Source organism: Chelon labrosus, assembly GCF_963514085.1.
Source record: "Chelon labrosus genome assembly, chromosome: 13".
NCBI lineage: Eukaryota > Metazoa > Chordata > Actinopteri > Mugiliformes > Mugilidae > Chelon > Chelon labrosus.
In genome coordinates, this window is record NC_140346.1 from 27,960,172 (window position 1) to 27,975,455 (window position 15,284).

Sequence of the window (15,284 nt, forward strand, 5' to 3'; positions counted from 1 at the left end):
TCTGCACCTTGTCAGTTCTGCACTGCCCAGACTTTGACAAACCTTTCACCCTGCAAACGGATGCATCTGGAGTGGGCCTTGGAGCAGTGTTGTTGCAGGACGTGAATGCAGAAATGAAGCCTGTTGTGTTTTTGAGCCGCAGGTTGCTGGATAGAGAAACCAGATACTCTACAGTGGAGAAAGAGTGTTTGGCAATGAAGTGGGCCGTTGAAGCACTCCGATACTACCTGCTAGGTCGGCACTTCTACCTGGAAACGGATCACAGAGCTCTACAGTGGCTGCATCGGATGCAGGATGCTAACACACGGATTGCTGGATGGTACCTTGCCCTGCAGCCCTACAGTTTCACAGTCCGCTACAGGTCAGGGAAGGTCAACACTGTGGCTGACTTTTTGTCTCGGATCCCTGAAACCTGAGATAATAGGGCCTCTTGGAGAGGGGGGAGGAAATGTGGTGAAGGTCCTCTTCATCACTTGACTAAGAACATAGCTGATTACACAACAGCACTCAATTTAACCAAATGGCATGTAATGAACAAGCAGACGCAAAGCTGAAAGTTTAAATGTATTTTATTGTGTGTTTTCTTGCTGGGGCCTCTCAGCTGCTACTGTGAAGAGAAATGCATAGTAAGGCTTGTGTAGTGTTCAAGGGAATAATTGTATGTTAGCAAATCTGGTGGAATGTTTCTTACCTTTGCTGTCTCCTCAGGTGTTCAGCCTAAAAGAGGCCGCCGGAGGTCTGAACACTTTCTTAAAGGTCCCGGGACAGACCATTGTGATAATTGGAGAGGGGGGGACAGCAAATGCTTGCCAACTGTAAGGGTCTGTTATGGTGAATGTTAGTTGAGTAAGAGGCTTTGAGATGTGTACTCGTAGAGGTATTTGGGGGAAATATATATTTGTTTACTTGTGTTATTTTACCCAATATTGTATGGGGGATCTGGGGAGGGGCTCACCTGCTCAGTGGTAGGGCTCGAGTCATAATTAATGGCAGCCTATAAAAGGGAGCCCGTGCACACAGACAGGGGGTGTGTGTATGATTGGCAGGGCTGTGACCCAGACCTCAGTCCACAGAAGGGGCTTAATTTTCTTTTGTAATGTTTTCTTTTTAAGTCTTTTTGTTTTGTCGTGCATTCTTTTGGGTGAAATAAACGTTTGGTTGGTTTGCACCTCATCTCGGACTCGAGTTTTCCTGTTTTCATCCAACCGCTACCGGGCCATCCTAACACTAACTTCATGAAATTTGGCATACACAATCTGTAACATATTGTATAGAAGCAAGTTGTGTGACATTACGTCTACAGGGGGTGCTACAGGTGACACAGAAACATTTCATTTGACTTTAAGGCCTATAACTTTTGAAGTGTTCACCCAATCCTCATGAAACTTAGCAACCGTTATTATAATATGCTTGCGTACAATCATGTTTCATGAAATTCGGGCTGTAGGGGGCGCTACAACAACTACATGTTTGTATCTCACAAACCACCACAGTAAACTGCTTGAAATTTGACAGTAATAATCTGTGGATGACTCCTTACAAGCCCACCAAGTTTTGTGCAATACCGTCTGTAGGGGGCGCTACTGGTGACTCATGCCTCTGCGTCCCGCTCGGGGACGACTTCGCCACGGCATGGACCCCTTTATGATCGCTTGCGATCATCTAGTTAAACTAGGCCTGGGTGATAAAACGATAACGATATATATCGCGATAGACCCGTGATCGATATCAATAGAAAATACGTTTGATAGAATGTTATATAATTTCACTTGAACTCCCTTAGAGAAAAATAGGAAGAAAACCCCAGGCCAGAACTGCAAGTCATTCTGGGGGATGTAGGCAGAGGAAGGGCTTTAGCCTCTCGACCTATCACGGCCCAGCTAAGCCAAGTTGGTGGCATTAACAACAACAACAACAAAAAAGAATGGTGTGGAGTGCAAGGAGAATATGAATGTGACAGCGCGAGAGGAAATTGTAGATAAAAAAGGAAAGGTCACGTCACAAGTTTGGCAATATTTTGGTTATTTTAAGTCAGATAAGAGTCAGACCGATGTTGTCTGCAAACTTGGTGGCGAGTGAGCATATTAACTGGCTCTTGTCTCTTGATTAGTAGTGTAAGAGTCGGTTAAGAGTCGGTTAAGTTTTGTTTATCTGCCGGCCAAGTGAGTGGCTGCTGACTCTCGGTTAAGCAGGGATCCACGAGCAGCGGTTATGAATCGGTTAAGTTTCGTTTCTCTGTGTATTGTGTGTAAGTGAGTGAGTGTCTGAGTGCCTGAGTTTGCTAGATGTAAGATGTTTGAATGGTGCCGTTTATTGATTATATATCAATCAAACGTGGTAGGACTCAACTGACTCGGTTAAATAGACTCTAGATTCATGATTCTAGAGTCGTCTTTGATGGCCGGTTATATGAACCGAATCTTTTTTTCCACTGCTACTGAATATTAATTAAAAATGAATGAATATTAAATGCTATTGAAAATGTCATTGTTATAATTTTTTTAAAATTAAAGAGACGGGTAAAAATGGGTTATGACAGGATTTTTATGACCCTGTCAGTCAAAATGACAGACAACGAAAAAGTCTAGCACAACCTCTGATCAAGGTACACGGCAGCAGTGCCATACGACAAAACATCAAAGCGATAGAAAGAAATAACAGATGCAGTTCAGCACCGTTGGGAAGTCTGGGTAGAAAAGGTTAAAAAAACAAATCAATAATTATCGATATCGACTGATATGAAACACTTATATCATGATACATTTTTCAGCCATATCGCCCAGCCCTAAGTTAAACATTGTTTTATTTGATCGATTTTCTGATGGATTTATGTTTGCATGTTCTGTAGTTGACTGTGTGAAAGATGCCAAACAAGGTACATTTCCAGGAAGTTAATATACTTAGTTGGAGATGCTTATTAAAAACAAGAGATAAAGCTAGCAGAAACTGGTAAGACCACGGTCACATGGGCCTGAAGAATGTTGACTACTTCTAGGGATTTGTCTGCGGGAATAATTACAGAGTTGATGCCTAATCTGGCTTTAAAGTTTGTTTTTTCATCAACCAAAATATGAAAGAATTCACCAAGAAGAGATCATGAATGTGTATTCGATGCAGGTACTGAGAAACAATTAACCTTTGAGAACCATGAATGTCTCCACCAAATTTGGTGAAAGTTCATCTGATAGTTCTTGAGTTATTTCAGTGTAGGCCAACCCCTTTGGCTTACACTGAAAAAAACAACAACAACTTATGATTGCATGATGCTATAACAACAATATCCCTTATATTTGTGCACAAATGAAATGTGTTTATCTTGCAAAATCACAGCAGACGTTTCAAAAATATTTCTACATGAAGTCCCTGTGATCCCTGTGGACACTGAACCCACGTGCATTATTGCCACCAAATGGAGAGAAACTGCCGCTTCCTTCACTGACCTCCTTTTGTTCTGTGCGATGCTCCAGATGAGCCGATATCAGCAGCGTCTTCGTCCCGGTGACCGGCACAAAAGGCGACTCTTGATCCCGATGTACTGCATGAGTGAGAAATGGAGTCTAACTGCTCAACAAAAGCAGCACATTTCTCCACAGTGCTAAACATTTATACCAACATTTACAGTACAATGATTGTTTTTGAGAATAAAAACTTCTTCTTATCTGGCTGCATATTGATAATAAAGATCAAGGGGCACATGGTTGGAATTATTAACCCAAAGTGTTTGATGTAAATACCAACTTCCTGTTGTTTTTAAAATACAAAAAATCTCTCACCTGTTTGTCCTCGTGGACAAACTCTGTCGGGCGATGGGACTGGAGGCTTGAAGATCTCTGGGCTAATCTTGAACCTGCAGAGTCAAAGAAATGATTCAGGTGAAGTCATTTGTGTGGAGAAGAGTTTAAGAGAAAGAAGGAGGCTGATCATGAAACATTTTCTCTGGTTCTCTATTATTAAAGTGAGTTTTCTATTAAATAAACAAGAACAAATTGTTAAAGACCTGAAGCTTCCATCCACATCAGCTGTTTGTCCCATTCACAGTTTCGGAGCAGTGAAGCTCAAAGGCTGATTGATGCTTGGTAAGAATTTATTGAATTAAATATGATCATTTCTGTAAAGAAATAGCCACAACATTATGACCACTGACAGGAGATGTGAATAACATTGACCATCTTGTGACAGTTCAATGTTCTGCTGGGAAACTTCTGGACCTGGCATTCATTGGTGTGGATGTTACTTAGACATGTAGCACCCACCTAGACCAGACCAGGCACCCCCACCCCATAGCAATGACACTCCTTGATGGCAGCAGCCATCCCCAGCAGGATGCATTAACACAAAGGTCAGGTCAGGTCACAGGCCAGATTGTATATAGAAGGAATAAAAAATGTTTAATATTATATATGCATAATATAATATAATGTTGTTCTGTCACAGCAGCGCCGATATAATACTGTACGATGGAATGAAGAATCTTCACCTGGATCAGAAGAGTTCTGATCTTCATCCATGAACTGGATGAAATAAACACCTGCAAAAATATTGGTCGGACTGATGCTGAAACACATACTAAAAAACAAAAAAAACAAAAACCCAGCTGGCAATTAGTGTTTCTCTTCAGCTGCAGAGTGCTGACAGAAAAGAAACACATTCTTTATTATCAGATCAAGTGTTTAACTACTGAAGCAGATCTATTACATTCACCCACCTGTTGGACCAGAGGAGGAGGAGGAGGAGGACCAAGATGACAGCAATGATCCACATCTGTTTAAATCTCTTCAGCCTAGGCGTCAGCTGATGCTCGTCCTTCATCGTGGACATGCTCCGTCCACCTGCTGTTGTTTTAGGTCAGATATTCTTCCTCTAACGTTTCTCTCTGCTACAGAACACACAGACATGGTGGAGGAAAAGTTACAGGAAGCTGCTTCAGACTCAAGGAGAATTAAACTGATTAAAATAAAAGCTTCAGCAAGTTTTAAATGTGTTCTGGTTGTGCAGCGTTAGTTTCCAGCTAAACTCTCTGCTCTCTGTGTTTGTTGAGTGTTAACTATCAACCTTGGGTCGTTTCCTTTCAGAAGCTGCAGTCACAGAAATAAAAATAACCAACGCACTGAACGGGATTACATTTCAAAAATAAAATTTAAAGCATACAAAAAATGACGATGACAGCATAAATGAAGCAGACGGGTTGATGTTGGTGCTGCAGACCTCCTTTCATTATGTCTCTCCATCTGCTTCAACCAGCCTCATCTATTTACTTCCAACAGTGTATTCACCTCACTACTATCACTCTAAGACAAATATTAAATGTAATAATGGAGACTGGAGTTGCCGAAGGAGACCAAACAATGAATTAATATCTCAGTTTGTAAAGTAAAGCTTTACAGTCTCAACCTTTGCTCTGTGGGAAGACAAGCTGTTTCTATACATGACTTCCTGTTAGATTCACATTAAATAGAAAACCTGACGTATAGCACATCAGTTAATCTTTACACCGAGTCTGTTTGCTGAAGGGAGATTAGAAACACAAAGCAAGTGTTTAGGTCGGTATAGTTACTTCCTAATCTCTACCTGTAAATGAGCTTTACAACAAACTGACATTGACATACAGTGGATGGAAAAAGTCTCCACACTCCTGTTAAATGCCATCTTTCTGTCATGTAAAAAATAAGACCAATATTTTAGCAGGAGGGTAGTAAAAATAAAAAAATAAAATTAATGTAGTTGCATAAGTGTGTACACCGTCTTATAGGTGCGGATGTGGCTGTGTTCAGAATTAATTCAGATGAATTCTGATTAACCCCAAATAAAGTGCAGCAGTTCTAGACTAGTAGACTTTTGTATGTAGGGAAAGCCGGCATCAACGTTAATAACACCTGCTGAAACCACATCAACGCTCCACTCAGGATAAGTTCAGAGTAAATCCTACGAATAAGAGGCAGATAAATTAGTGAATTGATTTAAACTGAGTTAAAGTGATTTAACACGTAGGTTCGTTTGACACATAGAAACAATGTCCTTGAGTAAATGCAGAGGTTCTGGTGTTCAGCATTAGTTTCAAATAACTGAGAGGGCTGTAGATTCAAATGTATTTTCATTGTGGAGGCTTTGGTTTGTACCTTGTTCATAAATATGTATCATCTCCTCAAATCAATCCAGTTTAACAGCAGCACAAACTACATCCTCCAAAAATGATCACCCACCAATGAATCATCACCTTTCTGACGCTGTTTCTACATCCACTGAACATTAGAGCAGTCATGAAGGAGGATTTATATTAGAATGCATTCACTGGTGTACCTAATGTTTTGGCAAGTGAGTGTAGCTTAATTGCAACAATTCTGGACAATGATATTATGTTTTTAATTAAGCATTTGATCTATAAAACACCATAAAACGTTGACAAACACCATCACAACGTCCTGGAGTCAAAGTTTACATTTTTTGAGAATGTTTTATGTTTTTGAGAATTTAATCTTATTTATAAGTGACTTAAAAAAAGAGTCTGATCAATCAATCATTCAATCAATGGATTTGCTGCTCTAGTTCATACTAGCCTGTATAAAAACAGCTCATATTTATTATAAGTTTAGTTTGTAGAACTATTAAATTGTAGCTCTCTCCAAAATCAGAATCAGAATCAGCTTTTATGTGCACATACAGGGAATTTGACTCCGGTAGCTTTGCTCTCTTGTACATAACACACGAACTTAAATAAGTGAAAGAAAATAATAAAAAAAAAAGATAAAATAAACTAAATCTCAATCTATACACATAAAATATATAATAAGAGCAGATATTTACACCAAACCATTTGTACAGTGACTATATACAATGGTGCAGTTATTGTTTATTGTTCATGTGGATGGTCTCACACTCTGTGACTGCTCATTACATATTCCAGCCTCCTGTCTGCACCAACACCAGCTACAGGTTTAACAGACGCAGTGACTTACCTTCCTCCAGCAGCATGTCTTGAAATGTGTGGAGAAAATGTTCCTGTTCAGCAGGTTGAATCATTTCCAGGAGTTTAGTTTATGGTTTCAGGTAGTCTGTGTTGCCAAGTCCGCTAAGTATAAGCGACTTTGGGCTAGTTTTCTCTAAAGTCGCTTACAAATATTGGTATAGTCGCGGGGGGGGGGGGGGGGGGGGGGGGGGGCTTGTTTCTAAAGTGTAATTGTTTATTTGGGCCTGTCCCCAGCTCCATAATAAGTTGTCAAGCAGATATTTTCAATATGTTATTTAAACGTAGAGGTTTGTCTTGCCTGGCAACGGGTAGCTACTGGCCAATCAGAGGCAGAGCAGGGCAATCTGTTTTTTTTTTTTTTTTTTCTGGTTAGTTAAATGTCAGTGAGTGACGTTAAAATACGAGAGAATGATGGTGGACTTTAGACGTGTATTTGAGGAACCCGCTGATTGTGAAACCACGTGTGTGTGTGTGTGTGTGTGATAACGTGTCCCAAACAGCAACAGATTTTCTGAAATAACTCTTGTGCAGCAGTTATCAGTGGAAATGATCACTGATTATAGCTAAATATGGACTTTACCACGGTCAAGTCTGCTTGTCTTGTTCTTTTTTTTTTTTTTTTTAATTCATTGTGGAGGGGGCGTGGTGCATCAGCTGCAGGACAGAGGTGTGGAGAGGGCTCAGGAGAGCAGCGCCAGGTGAGAGTGATTGGCACACCTGCATCCTGTTCGACTAATCACTCTCTCCTTTTAACACAGTAGCGTGTTGGACCCTGGGAGGAAGTGAGGAAAGAACCCACAGTGGCATCAGAGCACGCCACATTGGGTTCTTTCAACAGATACTCACTCGGACAGCGATGACTTTTACTTTCTTCACAACCCTCTGCACACATTTCTATGTCGTTCGCAGGTGTCCTCTCAGGTAGTGATGGGCAATCGAGGCTTTGTTGAAGCCTCGACACGTGATTCAAAAAAAGGTTCATTACTCGAAGCTTCAGTGACACAGTGCTCTATTAGGACATCTAGTGGACAATAAAATGTAGTGCAATGGAGACGTGTCATACTGGTTCATGCTTGTATGGGATTTGATTTGCCATGCACATTCCTATTCGACTACATTACATGGATATGTGGTTTAAAGTTTATTATAAGAAAATTATATACATATAACAATAAAATAAATAATAAAGAACAAATGGGAATCGAACCCTTGTTTCGCTAACGAAAGACCGGTGATTTCACAGTGTACCACGAACCTCATCAGTGATGCGCCGTTGTCGGTGGACCATTTTGATTACGTCACTGCTACACTCTATGAACCTTTGCTAATTTACACTAATGATTATGTTTCAGCGCTTACATCAGCTACTTTCATTTGCTCTTGGTATCATGGTTTAGTAGTGTTAGACAATATTTGTAGTGAATGCAACAGTGTCAAACCAAATCTCTCTTGACTCAGTCATTATTTGCTTCGAAGAGTCATCTCATCTCTCCCGAAGAGCCGAGACAACCAAACCAGTGACAGGGTTTCTGAATGAAGCAGTGAAATGGTTCATACGTCACAAAACACGTGATTTGTCCGAACCAAAACTATACACGCACTTCTGACTATATATCTATATCTTATCTGTATCTCTCTCCCTCTATCTTATCTATATATAACGCTATTTAGAACTATCTATGTAACTATGTCTATCTATAAATCTAGTGTTGTCTAACTGTAACTATTTTATCTATTTCAATCTGAATCTTACGATCTATCTCCACAAAATACGCAACTAACTCCAACTACAGCAACAAACCAACCTATTATGCAAAGAAACGTTCAAATGAGTATCACTAAATAGGGATAGGATATCCGAGATATCCCTGAACACACTCGATCCCACCAGGTGATTCACATGACAAACCGAACCCCTCAGGTGATTCGTTTGCCGCTGAAGCATTCGAAGCACTTGAACTGCTTCGAACGTCACTCAAGTGCTTCAAACGTCACTAGTCACGTGACCGAACCACGCCTCGGCACAGTGGTTCGATACAATTGCTTCATGAGCTACGGCGCATGTGTCGGAGCCTCGGGTGTCAGAGGACCATCACTACTCTCAGGTTCTCTCGCTGCCGACATCCGTGTGTGCGTGTGTCCCTTTGTTGTGACTGCACTTCCTCATTGGTCCAACATGCTACTGTGTTAAAAGGAGAGAGTGATTAGTCGAACAGGATGCAGGTGTGCCAATCACTCTCACCTCTCCTGCAGCTGATGCACCACGCCCCCTCCCCATTCACGTATTTCACAGTTAAAAATACCCAGAGTAGCTGCTCTCTCGTCTACACTGCTTTCAAAGAGGAGAAAGGTTGTGCATCAGGAGCCGTGACGTATACGATCTACTCACACAGGTCTGCACAGAGCTCTTTGCACTTCATGGCTCAGCGTGGTTTGTTGAACCTTGCTTCCTCAGGTGTCTCCGTTTCTAGTCTATGTCCAGTCTGTTCAGTGTGTCACAGGTGAAGGATGTCAATCAGCATGTCTGAACGCATTAGGAGGCACAGCAAGGAAACCAGTGAAACGTCCATTTGCTGCAAAAAGGACAAAGCCAGAGTGTGTGCACCGGGACAGAGGACACAAGTTTTTATATTAAAAAAGTTTATATTTATATTAGATTAGGAAATATTCAACCAAAAGTAATTATTTACTAAACGACACACATTTAAATGTGTCAGTAAAATTATTTCACAGACAACAAAATTAAAAAAGCACCTGAAAGACGACTTTTCTTGGGCAGAAATATGTTGATGTGCTTTTGGCAGTTAAACTTAACTTTAGATTTAAGTGTAAATCTTTTTTATAATTAATAATATGAGATAAATTTGTTCTTAGAGCAAAGAACAAAGACAAATCATTAATAAAGAAGCTGGGCTGTCATTTTTTTTTTTTTTATCCTGATGCTTGCAGTGCTTCATGTTGACCTGCAGAGGGAGCTACACACACACTCTTCATGTAAGATGCTTAGCGTGAAAGTGAGTCATTGAGTCTCTGCAAAATAACAGAAAGAAGCTTCAACTTCAGGCCAGGGAGATTTATTCAAAAGCTGTTGAGCTGCGTTTGTCTTAGTGTACCTAATAAACTGGCCACAGGTGATTTGATTTACAGCTTTAAGCCCTCAGTGACTTCTGATGAGAGTTGGAATATTTGTGTGGGACAAGTGGATTTTGTCTCCCAAGATCGACAGGAACAGGAGGAAAGATTCCAGGAAACTAAACCTACTGTACAAGTGTTAGTCACAGATGTGAGCTCTGTTCATGACTGTATGAGCACTAGAGGATGCTCCAACTTCAACTGTTCTGTGACGAAAGTCGACTGGACACAGACTAGTCTCTGATGACATCAGTAGAAAGTAATAAAACTATATTCTTGACCTGAATCCATCTGCTGAGAACAGACAGCTCATGTGCTACATACTGTGAGCTGCAGATATGTATAGCCTGTATAAAAACAGGCAGCACCTCAGCACCATCAGTAGCATTTAATAGTACTCCACAGCGTGTTGTTAGATGGGATAGGGTAGCAGCTAAAGGTCTAATAACTTTATCAAACAGTTGATGTGCAGCCTCCTTCTCTCTGTTACCACAGAACGTTTGGTGAAGTTGTTAATCCAGAGGATGTGGACTGTTCCTCTGCTAGCGTTAGCCTTTTCAGATGGACTCTGTGGTTTCCAATCCATGTGTGAAAATGATGTCTCATGCTCCCTGAACCACTCTTTCACAATCTGAGCCCCATGAATCCTGGCATTGTCATCTTGGAATATGATCCATTGATGGAATAACCTGGTCATTCAGTATATTCAGGTAGTCAGCTGACCTCATTCTTTGGACACATAATGTTGCTGAACCTAGACCTGAGCAACTGCAGCAACCCCAGATCATAGCACTGCCCCCACAGGCTTGTACAGTAGACACTAGGCATGATGGGTGCATCACTTCATCTGCCTCTCTTCTTACCCTGATGCCCCCATCACTGTGGAACAGGGTAAATCTGGACTCATCAGACCACATGACCTTCTTCCATTGCTCCAGAGTCCAATCTTTATGCTCCCTAGCAAATTGAAGCCTTTTTTTCCAGTTAGCCTCACTGATTAGTGGTTTTCTTAAGGCTACACAGCTGTTCAGTCCCAATCCCTTGAGTTCCCTTCACATTGTACGTGTGGAAGTGTTCTTACTTTCAGTATTAAACATAGCCCTGAGTTCTACTGTTGTTTTTCTTCCATTTGATTTCACCAAACGTTTAAGTGATCGCCGATCACAATCAATCAGGATTCTTTTCCGACCACATTTCTTCCTGGAAGATGATGGTTCTCCACTATCCTTCCAGTTTTTAATAATGCGTTGGACAGTTCTTAACCCAGTTTTAGTAGTTTCTATAATCTCCTTAGATGTTTTCTCTGCTTGATGCATGCCAATGATTTGACCCTTCTCAAACAGACCAACATCTTTTCCACGACCACAAGATGTGTCTTTAGACATGGTTGTTTAAGAAATGAGAAGCTACTCATTGCATCAGTTGGGATTAAATAACTTGTTTCCAGCTGAAAGATAATCACCCATGCAGTAATTATCCAATAGGAGGCTCCTACCTATTTGCTTAGTTAAATCCAGGTGGAGACTTTTTTTTTTTTTGGCATGGCAGTGTATCTTGATGTGGGAACAATAACTGACTTAGCGTGCAGATTGGAGATTTACTCACGCGTGCGTCCACAACACACTCAACCAGCACAGATTCCTTCCACCAGTGTCATTATCCACAATGCCCACTAGAGGTCTGTATACTCCTATCAATACACTCTCAGTCCATTACAACATGATCACTGACTAGTCAACAAACTGAGTAGCTGACTGTGTTCTTGTGTTCCCCTTGTGTTCTTGTGACTGCTCTGGTTGTCGTGAGGAGAGTGTCAGAAGCAGCGGTGTTGCTTTACTGCTGCTCTGCTGCAGGACAACGGGGCTGAAGGTGTCGCAGTGGAGACGGAAGTACAATCACCAACACAACACAACCAGTGACAGCACACGGTTGACTCAAAAGGCCAGAAGGCATCAGTAACACAAACCAACAGGAAGAGCAGCGGATCAATTTCACCGCCTGAGCTCCAGCCTCGCTCTGGGCTCTGAGAACAAACAACACGCTCAGCACAGCACTGACTTCAGCAAGAGAAGGCCCAGACCGACACCAGGCCGACACCAAGCACCTCTGGGAGCAGAGGTAGACAGTGGCACAGCCTCACGATGCCTGTGTCTGGACCAAGAACTAGCTCTGGAACACACCACAAAGACTACAGCTGGCACATACATTCACTCACCAGTTTATTAGGTACTGCTATGGCCCCTGCCATTTCTGTCTGAGTTCCCAGGTGAGGCTCATTGCCACGAGGACTGATTGATTGGGGGGATTCCATTTAAACATTGTGCTATCGTCACTCTGGGGCAACTGGAAGCTCTCCTGCAGTTTGCCCAACTGTGAATCTGTGCTTGTTGTTCTTTTGAATCACTTCCGAAAGACTTATTCTGTGAAAATCTTGTTAATTAAGTGCTTGGTTTTGTTTGCCTAAGACCTGGACTTTGCATTTATACATCTTTTGGTTCACTCTGGCTCTAGTTTCTGTTTGTATAGACACATTTAGGTTTGGGTTGTTGTTTATTGGTGTTTTTTGAGTTTGGTTAAGGAGGTAGGGTTTTCTTTTGAGATTCTATTGGAAGACTTGGTCTGTATGTTTAGTTTTGATTTGTTTCACTAATTTCTTTGATTTATTCAACGCCCCCTTGCCCAGCCTTAGTGCTGCGATTTCTGTTGTCTTAATCGCTTCACAATAATAATTAACCTTAACTAAAAACACAGTTCCACCTGGTTTTAATGTTGCTTCCCTCGCCTCGACCAGAGCTGGGTCGTGACAGGTACACAAGTAAAAACAGCACTAAATCTTGTCCCCATGAAGGTTCTAGTGTTCAGCATTAGTTTCAAATAACTGAGAGGGCTGTTGTGTTTTCATTGTGGAGCTTATGGTTTATAGCTTGTTCATAAATATGTATCATCTCCTCAGATCAATCCAGTTTAACAGCGACACAAACTACATCCTCCAAAAATGATCATCCAGCATTGAATCACCACCTTTCTGACGCTGTTTCTACATCAACTGAACATTAGAGCAGTCATGAAGGGAGAAATAGTGCAGATCTGTTATGTTAGAATGCATTCACTAGTGTACCTAATGAACTGGCATGTCAGTTTGGCTTAATTGCGGCAAATCTGGGCAATGAAATCATGTTTTTCATTCACCATTCTGTCCATAAAAACCATCACAACACCCTGAAGTCAAAGTTAATATCTTAACTATTTGTATTTAACCTTATTTATAAGTTTGACTAATCAATCAGTTGATTTGCTGCATCTCCTCGCACACACACGATTCTTTTTCCGTTCCAGAAGTTCCTGCAAAGAGTTTAATGCAAACGTTGGAAGGAGGAAAAAGAGGAGCACAAGAAAAATGGATGGTGAAGGAGGAGGAGGAGACAGTAGAAGGATGAAGGGAAGGAGAAGGAGAAGATGGAGGAAGATGAAGGTGAGGCCAAACAGTGGGGGCAATAGACGAGGAGGAGTAAAAGAAAAAGAAGAAAACGAGGTGAAGATGAAGGCGGAGGAAGATGAGGAGATGTTTCCCCCCAACTTTCTCTCCAACCCTAAATGTCTAGAATGTGTAGAAGAAGACGATCAGTGTTGCTGTCCACATGGATTCCATCTTGGTTCATCTTTTCAAACACTAGACTGAAGCATCAGATCAAGTGTTTCTGTGGTTGTTAGGAGATCAGCTGCTCCTACTGATCAGATTGTTAGTGTGATTCTAGTTCTCGTGTAACTGAGCTTGATGCTTTCATCTGATGAAAGTTTGTTTTATCCACTCACACACACACACCTCCTTAAAACTTCAACCCATCCCGCTCCCTCCTGAGCGTCCCGTTGACCGTCGATTCTTCTTTCTCTCTCTAAGCCCGCAAAATAAAACCCTTCCCTGCTGCTGAATTCTCCCAAATCACTTTATCCACCCATCCCTCTCTCTCTCTCTCTCCATCTCTTTCCCCTCCACACACACAGGGAAGCCTCCCCTCACCCTCTCTCCCAGGCTGATTCCAGTCCATTCCCATTGAGCAGCATTAGCATACAGATGTTAGGCTGAAAAGGGAAAGCGGGGAAACACAAAGGGACTGCATGACCAGGAGGGGAGGGGAGGGGTCGAGGGGCTGCACAGGGATGGCCCTTGGCCTTTTTAAAGTCTTGCAGATACACACACATTCATGCACACACACACACACACACACACACACACACAGGGCATGGGTACTGAATGGTAAGTAGCCATGGGGGTTGTGTGAGTCTGCTCCTACATCACTCCACTGTTACTCATTCACCAGAGGGAAATCCTCAGCCGGCCCACAGCTGAATGCCAACACACACACACACACACACACACACACTTTTTACAATATTAATTATTGGTAAATTCACATATACGATGGAATAAAAAGGAAGAGAATCAGAATATTTTACTGATCCTCCAAGGAAATTGTTTTGTGGCAGTTGCTCCAATAAAAAACTGTGATACACAAAGAACTGACTATTAACTGAGGATGGTCTGAGATGTTAAGAGTGAGAATCCTTAAATACGTTGTCCCTGTATCCTACAAGAACATTTAAAAGAGAAAAAACAGATTAAAACTTTTAAACAAATCACATCTCACAGGAAAATGTAGAATTATATTCATCTGACATCTGCAGTCATTTTACATTCAGCTCTTTAAATGCAGTGAAAGAAATTTCCTTGTAGAATTTAAAGTCTGATACAACCAACACACACACACCCACACCCACACACACACATAGAGAGAGGGGAGGATCTCAACTTCTGCTCCACTTTGTGTGAATAGATGGAAATCAGTCACAAGTATCTCAGTGTCCCATTGTGTGCCGGGGAGTCTTTGTTCGAGCATCTGTTGCCCAAACATTCTCCTCAGTGTCGCTGGCTCTAAATTGGTCTGCTCAGACGAGTTGCAACAAAACTCGCTCCCCTTCCCACACAACAAACGCACAGCCACATAAACACACACACAGAGGGGAGGTAAAGGGAGGGGAGGAGAGGGAAGGGCTAGGGGGATTTCCTAAACGTAAGTAAGAGAAAGAGTTAATCTTTGAACCTTTTGTGTGTCAGCGAGACACAGATGATGGCGAGGGACCAAGAGGCAGCGTTTTTTAAAGTGATGTTCGTGGGAACCCTCCTCAGAAA